The 14,439-nt window shown below is 33.9% G+C and overlaps 1 long non-coding RNA gene across 2 annotated transcripts in view; it reads left to right on the top strand.

Moving 5' to 3' along the window:
- Window positions 1-13,532, top strand: part of LOC106173284 (uncharacterized) — an 87,997-nt gene extending 74,465 nt beyond the window's left edge. The window contains exons 1-2 of one of the 2 annotated variants that reach the window (XR_015333836.1): window positions 10,936-11,138; window positions 12,030-13,532. This is a non-coding gene — a long non-coding RNA (uncharacterized LOC106173284). Of the gene's footprint in view, window positions 1-10,935; window positions 11,139-12,029 lie in introns of those variants that run through there. The other variant, XR_015333835.1, reaches the window with a different exon arrangement.
- Window positions 13,533-14,439: the final 907 nt, after the last annotated feature.

The following is a 14,439-nucleotide window of genomic DNA, read 5'->3' as shown; positions in this document are numbered from 1 at the left end:
TAAATTATTGTTAAGCATCATTTGTACAAATTTTAGAAACATTGGACTAGATTTGACAAAATTATTAACATTTAACTATTTTATGTCATGGAATTTGCCAGCGTTTTCTATGTTATTTTCAGTTTTTTCAGTTATATTGTTCTTTTTCCAGAGTACCCTTACCATGAAGATGCAGGCAGTGAAAGACAGCACCAAGAGCAGCACTATGTCTTATCCATGTGTACAATACATGATATGAGGCAAGATTTAGGACATTGTCAAATACTGTGATAGCAACAACCCATTCCAGAAACCCATTGTAAGGAGTAATCTGCATCTGGCATTGATAGTAAGGAGAAGTCTTGTATGGGTATATATTGTTTTTCAGATAACAGTTATAGGTAATTTGCAACCTCCTACACAAACAACCTCAAATCATCACGTTTGCTATTTTATTTTATAATCACATTGCAAAATTATTAACATTTAACTATTTTAAGCCATGGAATTTGCCAGATTTTTCAGTGTACTTTTCAGTTTTATCAAGGATATTGTCGATAGAAGATATTTTTCATTAGACACAGTCATTTGATCAGCTTATCACAGGTTTTTATTGTTGTTAAGCATCATTTGTACAAATTTCAGAAACACTGGACTAGATTTGACAAAATTATTAACCTTTAACTATTTGAAGTCCTTGGATTTGCCAGTCCTTCAATGTAAATTTCAGTTTTCCCAAATATGTTGTCCCAAAAAACACTTTTCATTAGATGCAGTCAACAGATCATCTAATCACAGATTTTTATTGTTGTTAAGCATCATTTGTACAAATTTCAGAAATATTGGACAAAATTTGACAAAATTATTAATGTTTAACTATTTTATGTCATGGAATTTGCCAGCGTTTTCTATGTTATTTTCAGTTTTTTCAGTTATATTGTTCTTTTTCCAGAGTACCCTTACCATGAAGATGCAGGCAGTGAAAGACAGCACCAAGAGCAGCACTATGTCTTATCCATGTGTACAATACATGATATGTGGCAAGATTTAGGACATTGTCAAATATTGTGATAACAACAACCCATTCCAGAAACCGATTGTAAGGAGTAATCTGCATCTGGCATTGATAGTAAGGAGAAGTCTTGTTTGGGTATATATTGTTTTTTCAGATAACAGTTATAGGTAATTTGCAACCTCCTACACAAACAACCTCAAATCATCACATTTACTATTTTATTTTATAATCACATTGCAAAATTATTAACATTTAACTATTTTAAGCCATGGAATTTGCCAGATTTTTCAATGTAATTTTCAGTTTTTTCAAGGATATTGTCAAAAGAAGATACTTTTCATTAAACACAGTCATTTGATCAGCTTATCACAGGTTTTTATTGTTGTTAAGCATCATTTGTACAAATTTCAGAAACACTGGACTAGATTTGACAAAATTATTAACGTTTAACTATTTGAAGTCCTTGGATTTGCCAGTCTTTTTAATGTAAATTTCAGTTTTCCCAAATATATTGTCACAAAAAGACACTTTTCATTTGACACAGTCAACTGATCAGCTTATCACAGATTTTTATTGTTGTTAAGCATCATTTGTACAAATTTCAGAAACATTTGACCAGATTTGACAAAATTAATAATGTTTAACTATTTTAAGCCATGAGATTTGCCAGTCTTTTCAATGTAAATTTCAGTTTTCCCAAATATGTTGCCCCAAAAACACTTTTCATTAGATACAGTCAACAGATCATCTAATCACTGATTTTTATTGTTGTTATGCATCATTTGTACAAATTTCAGAAATATTGGACAAGATTTGACAAAATTATTAACATTTAACTATTTGAAGTCCTTGGATTTGCCAGTCTTTTCAATGTAAATTTCAGTTGTCCCAAATATGTTGTCCCAAAAAACACTTTTCATTAGATGCAGTCAACAGATCATCTAATCACAGATTTTTATTGTTGTTAAGCATCATTTGTACAAATTTCAGAAATATTGGACAAGATTTGACAAAATTATTAACGTTTAACTATTTTATGTCATGGAATTTGCCAGCGTTTTCTATGTTATTTTCAGTTTTTTCAGTTATATTGTTCTTTTTCCAGAGTTACCCTTACTATGAAGATGCAGGCAGTGAAAGACAGCACCAAGAGCAGCACTATGTCTTATCCATGTGTACAATACATGATATGTGGCAAGATTTAGGACATTGTCAAATGTTGTGATAACAACAACCCATTCCAGAAACCGATTGTAAGGAGTAATTTGCATCTGGCATTGATAGTAAGGAGAAGTCATGTTTGGGTATATATTGTTTTCCAGATGACAGTTATAGGTAATTTGCAACCTCCTACACAAACAACCTCAAATTATCACATTTGCTATTTTATTTTATAATCACATTGCAAAATTATTAACATTTAACTATTTTAAGCCATGGAATTTGCCAGATTTTTCAGTGTAATTTTCAGTTTTTTCAAGGATATTGTCAAAAGAAGATACTTTTCATTAAACACAGTCATTTGATCAGCTTATCACAGGTTTTTATTGTTGTTAAGCATCATTTGTACAAATTTCAGAAACACTGGAGTAGATTTGACAAAATTATTAACGTTTAACTATTTGAAGTCCTTGGATTTGCCAGTCTTTTCAATGTAAATTTCAGTTTTCCCAAATATATTGTCACAAAAAGACACTTTTCATTTGACACAGTCAACTGATCAGCTTATCACAGATTTTTATTGTTGTTAAGCATCATTTGTACAAATTTCAGAAACATTTGACCAGATTTGACAAAATTAATAATGTTTAACTATTTTAAGCCATGAGATTTGCCAGTCTTTTCAATGTAAATTTCAGTTTTCCCAAATATGTTGCCCCAAAAAACACTTTTCATTAGATACGGTCAACAGATCATCTAATCACTGATTTTTATTGTTGTTATGCATCATTTGTACAAATTTCAGAAACACTGGACTAGATTTGACAAAATTATTAACGTTTAACTATTTGAAGTCCTTGGATTTGCCAGTCTTTTCAATGTAAATTTCAGTTGTCCCAAATATGTTGTCCCAAAAAACACTTTTCATTAAATGCAGTCAAGAGATCATCTAATCACAGATTTTTATTGTTGTTAAGCATCATTTGTACAAATTTCAGAAATATTGGACAAGATTTGACAAAATTATTAACGTTTAACTATTTTATGTCATGGAATTTGCCAGCGTTTTCTATGTTATTTTCAGTTTTTTCAGTTATATTCTTCTTTTTCCAGAGTACCCTTACCATGAAGATGCAGGCAGTGAAAGACAGCACCAAGAGCAGCACTATGTCTTATCCATGTGTACAATACATGATATGAGGCAAGATTTAGGACATTGTCAAATACTGTGATAGCAACAACCCATTCCAGAAACCCATTGTAAGGAGTAAGCTGCATCTGGCATTGATAGTAAGGAGAAGTCTTGTATGGGTATATATTGTTTTTCAGATAACAGTTATAGGTAATTTGCAACCTCCTACACAAACAACCTCAAATCATCACGTTTGCTATTTTATTTGATAATCACATTGCAAAATTATTAACATTTAACTATTTTAAGCCATGGAATTTGCCAGATTTTTCAGTGTACTTTTCAGTTTTTTCAAGGATATTGTCGATAGAAGATATTTTTCATTAGACACAGTCATTTGATCAGCTTATCACAGGTTTTTATTGTTGTTAAGCATCATTTGTACAAATTTCATAAACACTGGACTAGATTTGACAAAATTATTAACGTTTAACTATTTGAAGTCCTTGGATTTGCCAGTCTTTTTAATGTAAATTTCAGTTTTCCCAAATATATTGTCACAAAAAGACACTTTTCATTTGACACAGTCAACTGATCAGCTTATCACAGATTTTTATTGTTGTTAAGCATCATTTGTACAAATTTCAGAAACATTTGACCAGATTTGACAAAATTAATAATGTTTAACTATTTTAAGCCATGAGATTTGCCAGTCTTTTCAATGTAAATTTCAGTTTTCCCAAATATGTTGTCCCAAAAAACACTTTTCATTAGATGCAGTCAACAGATCATCTAATCACAGATTTTTATTGTTGTTAAGCATCATTTGTACAAATTTCAGAAATATTGGACAAGATTTGACAAAATTATTAACGTTTAACTATTTTAAGTCATGGGATTTGCCAGTCTTTTCAATGTAAATTTCAGTTGTCCTAAATTAATTGTCCCAAAAAACACTTTTCATTAGATACAGTCAACAGATCATCTTATCACAGATTTTTATTATTGTTAAGCATCATTTGTACAAATTTCAGAAATATTAGACAAGATTTGACAAAATTATTAACGTTTAACTATTTTTAGTCCTTGGATTTGCTAGTCTTTCCAATGTAATTTTCAGTTTTTTCAGTTATATTGTTCTTTTTTCAGAGTACCCTTACCATGAAAAAGCAGGCAGTGAAAGACAGCACCAAGAGCAGCACTTTGTCTTATCCATGTGTCGAGAGGAAATATGTCTCGCACAAAGCAGAATAGTTGTTGGTAGTTATGATAGAACTTTATTATGAAGTGTTATATTAAACCCATATAATATATTTGTTCTTTTATGGGTGAAGCTTTCCAATTCCAGATAAAATGTTACGCTATTAAAGAGTCAGTCCTCCTGTTTGAATATAGTGTTTGTGCTGATGTTCTGTTTGCAGAAACTTTAGCCCACATGCTTGCACATAAAATATTCCTCAAAGAACTCTCATACCAATATTTGGTTTATTTGTTGCTAATTTAACAACAAGAAATCAGTTAACAGATTTTTAAAATCTTGATTAATCTGTAGGCTTTACAGATTGCAAGACGTAACCATGAGACTGTATTATTACATAGTAGTTAGCACATATATTAACTGGATTAAGGGACTGAATTAAAAGAAGTGCTAAGGCAAATACAACCAACAAAAAAGTTCCATGACAAGTATAATCTGACCCGTAATAATGATATTTTTGTTGTATTTAAAAATGTGAGGGAGATGATACAGCTTAGTTAATGTAAAAGCGGAGTTGAAATTAAGAATCCAGGTGAAAATCCAAAATAGCATTTTGCAGTTTGTTTTAATACATTATCCTAGAAATACATCTGTGTTGGCTTCCTTGGTGTACTCAACATTCCAAGAACTGTTGTCTTGGTTCAGAAAAGGGTAGAAGATCAATTTTAATTTTACAATATACAAGACATAATAATGCTTTTTCCTTCTGGCTTTAAACTGTATGTCATGTGACATTTGTATAGACGTCTTCAGATAGAAATTTCATTAATGTTGTACAAATAAAAAAGCTTTAAGAAATTAAGGCTGGAAGAAAATTTGTCCCACACCATTGCAACATTCACTTAAATATGATTTTTATTTTCAGCCATGTCCGTACATTGCTGTCACCTATGCTACTTTCAATTCTTTGGCATGTTAACCGTCTCATTATTGAACTAATTACCTCCGCCAAAAAGGTTATGTTTTCACCCCTGTTTGTCTGTCATCCACATAACTCAAAAAGCCGATTTTGATGAAATTTTCAGGAACTGTCAGAATGGGCCAAAGAACAGATGAATAGTTTTTGGTGGTGATCCGGAACAATAATCAATCAATAATCAAAAGTAAAAGACTTAATCATTTTAGAATGAAAATTTAGGGGTGAAATGGCATTGGGTGGAGACTTTGCTGACTTGGCAGAGGTCTGCGCTCTCCGAGTGCTTTTTTAGTTGCATATGTAAACACGTTCTTTTGACATTTTCTGCATCTTAACAATTTTGTTAGTTGTTTATATTAAAATGATGGTAAATCTGTTAGTGTGTATTGTGAAATAAAGAATAAGAAATGGAAATAAAATTATATCAGTGTAGTTTGTCAGATTCGTTCCTTTACTGTTTTCAGATCAAGGAAATTAGATATTTAAAATTGTTCTATTGATGTATTTTTTATTTGTTTGAATAGAGGTCTGTCCATACTGTAATGCCATGCTTGAAATTTTGTTAATTCTTTTGGAGGTGGTGCATTGTTCTTTATGTTTGAAGATATATTGGTTTTCATTTTTAGATACTAGTGAAAGTCTTTTTGTTTTTGGTACATGCATGCCAATAGTATGTATGTTCTTCATTATTTCACTGTAATAAAGGATATTTGGGGGGAAAATATGTATGTTCAATTGTTGCTCTTTTTCTCCTTCTAATCTTTTCCCTTTCACTTTAATTTTTATTAGAAAAACAAATAATTTTTGTGAAAAAATGGAATAATAATATATCAATAAGTAGATTTTCCAATTAAAAATATACAAAGGCTAGACAAAATTTTAATTTCTAGAGGGGAATATTGGTGCGATATATTTTTCAGAAACCTCTTAATCCACCACTGCGTTACCGATATGCACATTACCATATTGCGTGTAGATTGTTGTTGTTGTTATTGTTGTTATTTACGTTGTGAGTTGTCTGTCGGCGCAACACTCAATAACTCCCTATCCTTTAACTTGTTTGATTCCTTTATAATGTTTATAATCTTTATCTGAAGTTAGTGAAAGTGTAAGTCAATTGGCCACAAGTTGCCTTTAAATTTTGCATGTGATCCTCTATGAAGAGGAACTGTAGTGGCCAACAAGATTTTTAACTCTGAATTTTTTTACTTCTGAATATTTTGACGGTTATGCGCATTATTTTTTTTTTCGCTCGGCTTTCTCCTTTATATTCGCTTAAAAAGAGAGAGAGGGGGTATTCTAATTAAATTCATCCTTGTCGAACACAAATAAACAGAAAAGTTGTCAAAATTTTAATGCTTTGCTGATATCCATTTTCAATCACAGTTTTTTACCTATATCAAATAATTATGACGAAATGTCGCGTGTGATTTTCGCCCAAAAGCCGTGACGTCTGCAGCGCATCTCTGAGGCGCGTGTACTAATTATTTTTCACTCGTGGAATGATTGTGTTAGTGCAGAAAATTTCTTTCTCACCAGATGACAACTGAAAACTTTGATAATATTTTTGAACCACCATTAAGATCATCAAGATCACCATCGTTACAAATCTCTGAACATCACTTCCGGCCAGTCTTATATTACTTCAAGGAACCTAATTTGCATATAAGAGAAAAAAATGCATTTTTTCTGATTTAGGCTTGTCTCCAATTTTTTCATTATTTTCAAATAGCAATGTCATCTTTTGCTCACAAATCTGGACACCTTTATTCCAAATGCACTGTTTGTAAATTATGTAATTAGAAGTAATTTTTATATCACAGACGTGTATCACGTTTTCACTCCATAGCCATAAAACTCGACAATAGCTGTACGGGTATAAAAGTAGGTCAATTGCCTGTATAAAATTGCCATACGATTATTGAATTTTTTAGTGTGGACCGTTTTATGGGGGAGACACAAGTGGGAGATGTATCAAGATACCAGCAAAATATTTTGGTTGCATGCGGGTACTGAAAGTCAGAGTATATTGCAAACTTTGAAAGAAAAGAGTAAAACTAGCCCCCATCTCCAGCTTCATCTTGTAGAACTTTATAGATGCCATGGTCCCTCTACATTTCATCTGACTCTCCCTAAAATTTTTCGGACCGCGTTAACTGTTCACATCCCGGGAACCGCGAAGCATCCAGCGAGGTAGCAGACGCTGAGCTCTGCAGACGGCACATTGCATTCACAAGAGGGGGTAAAGGTTTTCTAGGGAAATGCTGTATTTTATTACATCTGACGAATTACGTGATAAAGGAAAGATGTTTTTTACATATTTGAATTTATATTGACTAAGTGCAATGAGAGACACCGATTCCCTGTATTTCTACTCAAAATTGACAGGTTACAAAAAAGAGCAAAAGAAGATTACCTATCTCCCCTACGAATTATTACATGGCATATCCTTTCCGTGAACTTTGATTTACTTTAGTTTTCACACTCCTACACACGCTGAGTTTGTATGGTATCAATAGAAATGGGGCGTATTGGTGGGACGGGGGGGGGGGGGGGGGGGGGGGGGGGGGGGAATTCTAATGTGACTTTTCATGTTCAAGAAGATATGGTATTTCTATTTTGATTATGCTACATCTACAACATATTTGGGTTCATGCACAGTATTACACACTGCTAGATTATCGACCGAAGTATGTTGTTTTATACATGTTTTTTTATATACAATACACATTTTATTTTAAAAGATAGAACTTAATTGAGAGCGTTGGCAACGGGGAAGAGCAGTTTTGTATCCAAACCCACAGTTGTTGATTATGCTGCTCTGCACATTCCGCGCTTTATTGTAATTTTGATCTGATTCGTTTATTTTATGATGATTTACTTAGGACAAATAGTGAACCGATGTACAACTTCGATGATTGGATTTGGTTCTCCCCCTCTTCGACGATGAGCCTGTGCGTGTGTGTGTGTGCGCGTGCGTGTGTGTGTGTGTGTTTAGTGTATGTGTAGAGGAGGGTGTATGTCGTTTTCACGTAGTCCTGCCATACATTGACAAGGTACCGACATTATTTTAAAAATTAATTGTAGCTTTTAAAACTCGTAAGTCAAGGGTGTGTAGGGCCTATATTCTATTTTCATTTCCATTTGCTTGAAGCTGTATTTGTTGTTCAGGTTCAATTTTTAATTTAAAATTATTTTGCCTTTGTTCTTTTCAATAATTTTTCTTGTATTATTCTGAAAAGTATTTTTTTTATTTTTACGTAATAATTACTTTGTTATAGATAGAGTCATCCAGATTTGTTCATGATTCTATAAATTAGTGACAATACCGCCAACAAGAATGCCGTTCTCTAGCGCGTGGTTTCCTACGTAAGGATCTCCTATTTATGGATCTAAGGATCTCCTATTTATGCGGATATGTGCACTGTTTGAACTTCGTCGCTTCGGACTGCAACGGAAGTATGATGGTGATGAAGACGTAGGCTTACGTGCGAAATGATAATAGATAAAAGAATATCCAGCTTTAATTTCAGTTTATTTTCCATGAAAGTTGTCTGCTATCTTATTGATTTATGTGCCGATATATGTTTGCAATATCTACTTTATGTAGGAGTGGTAGCAGCAACAGTTCACAATTCACTGCCAGAGACTTTTTGCTTGCCTTGCTTGTATCTGTAATAAAAAGTACAAGCTTAAAGCGCAGATAATTGGTAGCTATGTAGGCCTACATTAATAGAACTAATATAGTAATTAAAAGTGAAAACGATAGAAAAAAAAGCTGTCTTACGCCCTTAAAGCTCGCATCAAGAACCACCACAGTACAAACAGTCACCATTTTAAATGGACACATACGCGACACAAGACAAAGACGGATTGTCGAGAAGAAGTTCATAAAAATATTAGACACTTCAAAAAAGTACTTTATAGAGACAATGAGTATCTAAACGAATATTATTCTTGGTTTATTATTATGTAATCTTCAAGACGTTAACCTTTATCACGCACTTCTAACTTCGTGTCCCTTTTACATGCATCGTACGTCACGCATCCCTGTAGTTTGCTTGTTTATTCTTGTTTTGGTACCTGAAGAAGGTTCACAAGCCAAAAGCTCGGGCATTTTTTTCATCTTTCAGAGTTAATCTCTACAGATGTGTTTTCAATATAAATATTTATTTTTTATTTTTTTCGTAAAGTTGCGGAAGATGCTGTCGAATGAAAAAATGCAGTTTCATTTATCAGTCATAACAGTTAATTATCATAAAAGAGGTTTGTTACCTGATTCTGGTCCGAGGATCAACTGATTGTGAATTCGGTCAGAGACAACCGGAGAGAGAGAGAGAGTTTATTTCAAGTTTATTTTAAATAAAGTAGAAATATAAGGTACCTGTTTGGAAGCAAGTATAATGTGTAACGTCTCAGAAAATGTCTAGAATGTTCATCTTAAATAACGCAATAAATAACTAGCAGCTACTTTTAAAAGCTGAAAAATCCTACGTGGCGTATTTTTGCTCTAGATCATTAATTTTAGTTGCTTTAATGTTTTAAAATATTTTAGACATTAATTAAATCTTCATTTTAGTTAAGACAAGGACTGAAGGCCCCGTTGGGTATTTTCCTTACTCGTAACATGCACTTATCATTCCCCGAGATGTGAAGCACCCCATTCCTGTGAATCGTGAATTGCGGCCGGGTTTCTACATGTAGGGGCCTATCTCTCGTCCATAGTGGAACGAAGTCATTAATATACTCAATGATAGTTATTTTCAGCTCGCCAGACTAGAATTTTCAATGAGATACAGTACGAATGAAGTTTTTAATTAATTTATGTGATTTGTGATTTGATGATTTTATTTCCTGTGGCCTTGAACTGTTATCACTACCCCCCTCCCCCCCCCCCCTTCCCAGCGGGCCCTCATGATTAGCTGGACGATATGTTAATAGGGCACAGTCAAATGTTTTACTCGAAACACGAATAAGTTGCATTCTCTTAAAAAGCCATTTGCAAAAAACCTTCGTTACCAGGCATTGAGAAAATATACTTGGAATTGAGGGAAACATTTAGACGTTTTGAAAAAAAAAATTAACGCGCATCTAATTATAAGCTTACTAGCGTACGTAGTCTCTAGCACAGTCTATAAAAGTAAAATACAGGTACTAGATGATGTGCAGACAAAATTGACTTTAGAATATTTTCAAGCTTGTTTATTATACTTTTAATGGTAGGACCTAATTGCTCTAAATGCGAAGGTCTTTAAATTGAACGTTGTGTTAGCAGTGCTGAGATCCAGCAAAAGTTGAAGCAAAAAGAAAATATATAATAATAACAATAAAAAAAGAATTTTTAATTACCTTTTTTGTTATAATTTATTCTCAATCAATAATATCATATCTAAACAAAAAATCAGAAGATATAATAACTGGGAAGCAGATCAGAGTAAAACAGCGGCGCGCTTCATGTGACCGGATGTACCGAGATGTGACCCAGTATTCACTGCGGGTTTTCTTTGACCTACTTAGTCGGACGGAGCGGGAAAATTTTACACGTTATAAAATAACGTTATACTAAGGCTAAGATATATTTATGGGTTACCATAAAAGTTTGATCTGAACCAGTAGGACATTCCACGGTTCCAGCATCCTTTTAAATGCATGCAAACACATTCTTGATGACAAAAGGGTGCATGAGTACTTTGTTGCAGTGATCTGGTACCGGAAGTCTTGGGATTGAAAGCGACAGTTGGGCGGGGCTTTTGAGAGAGAGAGAGAGAGAGGAGAGAGAGAAAGAGAGCTGCAGATACAAGAGCTAGAGGATAGATAAAGGGAGTGTTATAAGTGTTATTCAGTAGATCTGGATTCCTGGAAATATCTGAGGTAAAACGTAAAAAGTTCTAGCAGAGTTAGAGAGCAATAGGGTTTCTATATGTTGTCTAAAAAGTTATTTCTGGGGATTTTTGCAGTGTTCACTTCGTCCTATCAGGTATCTTTATAACTCTCTATTTAGCCATAGCCCTCCAACTGCAGTGAAGTAATGGCTTTGCATGTTAGGAATTCATACATACCCCAGTATGTAGCCAAGTATAACATCACATTATTACAATGTTACATCTGGACTGCACCATTCCTGCATTGAATATAGTGTTGTGACACATTTTGAGGCATGTCGGGTCGCTTAAGATGCAAAGTCACAACAAATGTCCCTCTAAATTTAGCTTAAATTGCCAATATAAAATGATGCCAATTTTAAGTTGGATTTTTTTTTTTACATGAAGCCATGGCAAAACATCAGATGCACATTAGCAATTGTTTTAAAGTAAAAATTTCTGCAAATATGAGGAAGCTGCCAAGTTTGACTTTGCTGTGCCCAGGACCACTGCCAGTTTAGACATGCGAACAAACACCCCTTTATTGCCAGGAAAAGGTTCCCTCTGGGTAAATTTTTATTTAGGTAGACAATGGTTTCATGGTAAAATGACCACTTTTTTTTAGGAAAAGAAAAACCTTTTGAAATAGCTGGCTACAGGCCTGTTGAGTGTTTATAATGAGTGTTTCTCTTTTTTGTTTTTTTCAGCTCAGGCACACAGTTTGGCAGAGTGGTCAAACCTGAAAATGCAGTGATTCTCAATGAGATAGCAGAGAAAACCCTCACTGACCCAACACTAATCAAACTTGGAGGGAGAATCTCAATAGGAGATTGGAATCAGCAATCTATACAGAAAAGATGAGGACATTGAACCATACTGGGACATGAGAGAAGAATTTAGTATTATTGAAGCACTCAAACCATTAGTACCCAGGTTTAACAAAGCACAAGCAAAATTACCACCGAGAATAGAAAAATGGGTGATGGACTTACAAGATATTGACTATGAAGTGGTATATGAGCCAGGAAAGAATGATGCAGACCCAGATTATCTCTCCAGACACCCACTGCCACAAATGGGTGGTCATAGTACAGAGAAGATGATCGGATGGATGGTCAAATCTAAAAATGCAGCGATTCTCGGTGAGATAGCAGAGAAAACACTCACTGACCCAACACTAATCAAACTTGGAGGGAGAATACACTCATTATATGTGACTATGTTTTAGTTAAACAGAACAAAAGAAAGAAACTCACAACACCAATTTTCTATATCTTCATGGAAATACATGGTTCTCAAGTTACTGCCAGAAGAGTTACAGACAGAAGAACAATCTGCAGAGACGCAAGTCAATTCAAACTGTGTAACAATGTGGTAAACACAACAGATGATGTAATGGAAATTCCAGCAGACTCGTATTTGAAAGAAAACACAAATGAGATGAGAAGACGAGATGATGCATGTGAATTGCAACTTAGTGATATATTACAGTGAAAAGTGACTTTGCAGCAACAGACACACAGAATATTCCAAACTTAGATGATATTGCAGTAAATACAGAGAATTCAGTTGAAAAGAAGATGCCACAGCAAGAGAAAAACAGTGATCATATTGAAGAACCAATTTACACCTGACCAGAGAGAACAATCAGACAACCAGGTTACTTTAAAGATTATGTATTAAAGTGACAGTTAAATCATTTATGTGTAATCAGGATGAAGGCAGATCACTGTCCTAAAAAAAAAAAGAATCTGAGATTATTTCTATGTAATCAGGATGAAGGCGGATCGCTGTCCTGAAAAAAGTATTCTTAGATTATTTATATTAAATCAGGATGAAGGCGGATCACTGGCCTGAAAAACTTGAGCATGTAGCACTCGAGATGTGACTTTATACAATATGAAACTGAAAATTCATTAGGATGCAGAATATTCAAGGATAATGATTGACAAAGACTATTTTTTAAGTTTATATGTTGTAGAAAAAAATTAAGGTTGGGAGGAATGTTATATCCAATACATGGCTGTCGATCAGGCACGTCTTGACAGGGGCCACCACCTGGTGGATGACGTGGTAATGGGAACAAGTGTGAAAGAAGCACATGGCGAGTGAGACCCACGGCACCTGGTAATAACAGGTGATATGTATTCAACCCAAGGTGGAGCAGTGGTCATTACCCACCGTCACCCATCACCATGCCACAAAACACCTTGCAGGTAGTGCACAAAATTATTGATTGGTTTTGTACTAGTAGTTGTGTTACAATAGATAATTTGTCTTCTATACTTCCCGTGAAGATCAACGAATCAGTTATCATATTTTGTGTTTCCTTTGAATTTAAGTAAAATGTTCACATCTTTCATGTTACTCCTCATAAAGTATACTTCTACAAGGCACATTCAACTGATATGCTGCCAGAACCACCCAAATTGAATTATGATATTTATCAAGTGCTTTATTAATCACACCTGTCATTTGTTAGGAATTTGAACCAATTCATCTTGTACACACAAGATACAAAAATGATTTGGTGCATTTTACAAAAGCATCCTTTATATGAATAGTGTATCTATCATTAAATGGTTCCTATTAAATAATAGTTTGCACTATATTACAGAGATGACCCAGTTACATTGCAAACAGTTACACTCATTTCATCTACATTTTTTAGCAAATACATTTCTGGAATTCTATAAAGAGTTGCTGGCAGACCAAGAGGTCAGTTTTATACTGAGTGAGAGAGAGTGATGCCAGAACCACCCAGAACAAGACTTCCCAACACAGCAGATCCTGTGGAGCCAGTTATATGGAACAGTACAATTACACAACAAATGTGGGTTCCAGGTAACACAAAGAATCAATTTCTCCCATATGCATGGAAACTATAGAGGCAGGGTATATAAAGGAAGGAGATTGTGTTGGACAATACCCTGTCACTGAAGACGAATAAACAATGAAATGTTTAAAGACAGTCTCAGTGGGTTAGATTAATGTATAGAAGCAGGTTCTATGTAAAACTTTGGTCAAATTTGTGTTTTGTGAGATTGTTTATTATTATATTAATAAGTCTGGGTCACAAAAGTTCTGTTTAGACAACTAGAATAAAAAATTAGAAAA

This window comes from Lingula anatina, chromosome 4 (genome assembly GCF_051362555.1).
Source record: "Lingula anatina isolate TDL-2025a chromosome 4, LinAna3.0, whole genome shotgun sequence".
Taxonomy (NCBI): domain Eukaryota; kingdom Metazoa; phylum Brachiopoda; class Lingulata; order Lingulida; family Lingulidae; genus Lingula; species Lingula anatina.
This window is presented reverse-complemented; position numbering and strand designations above follow the sequence as displayed.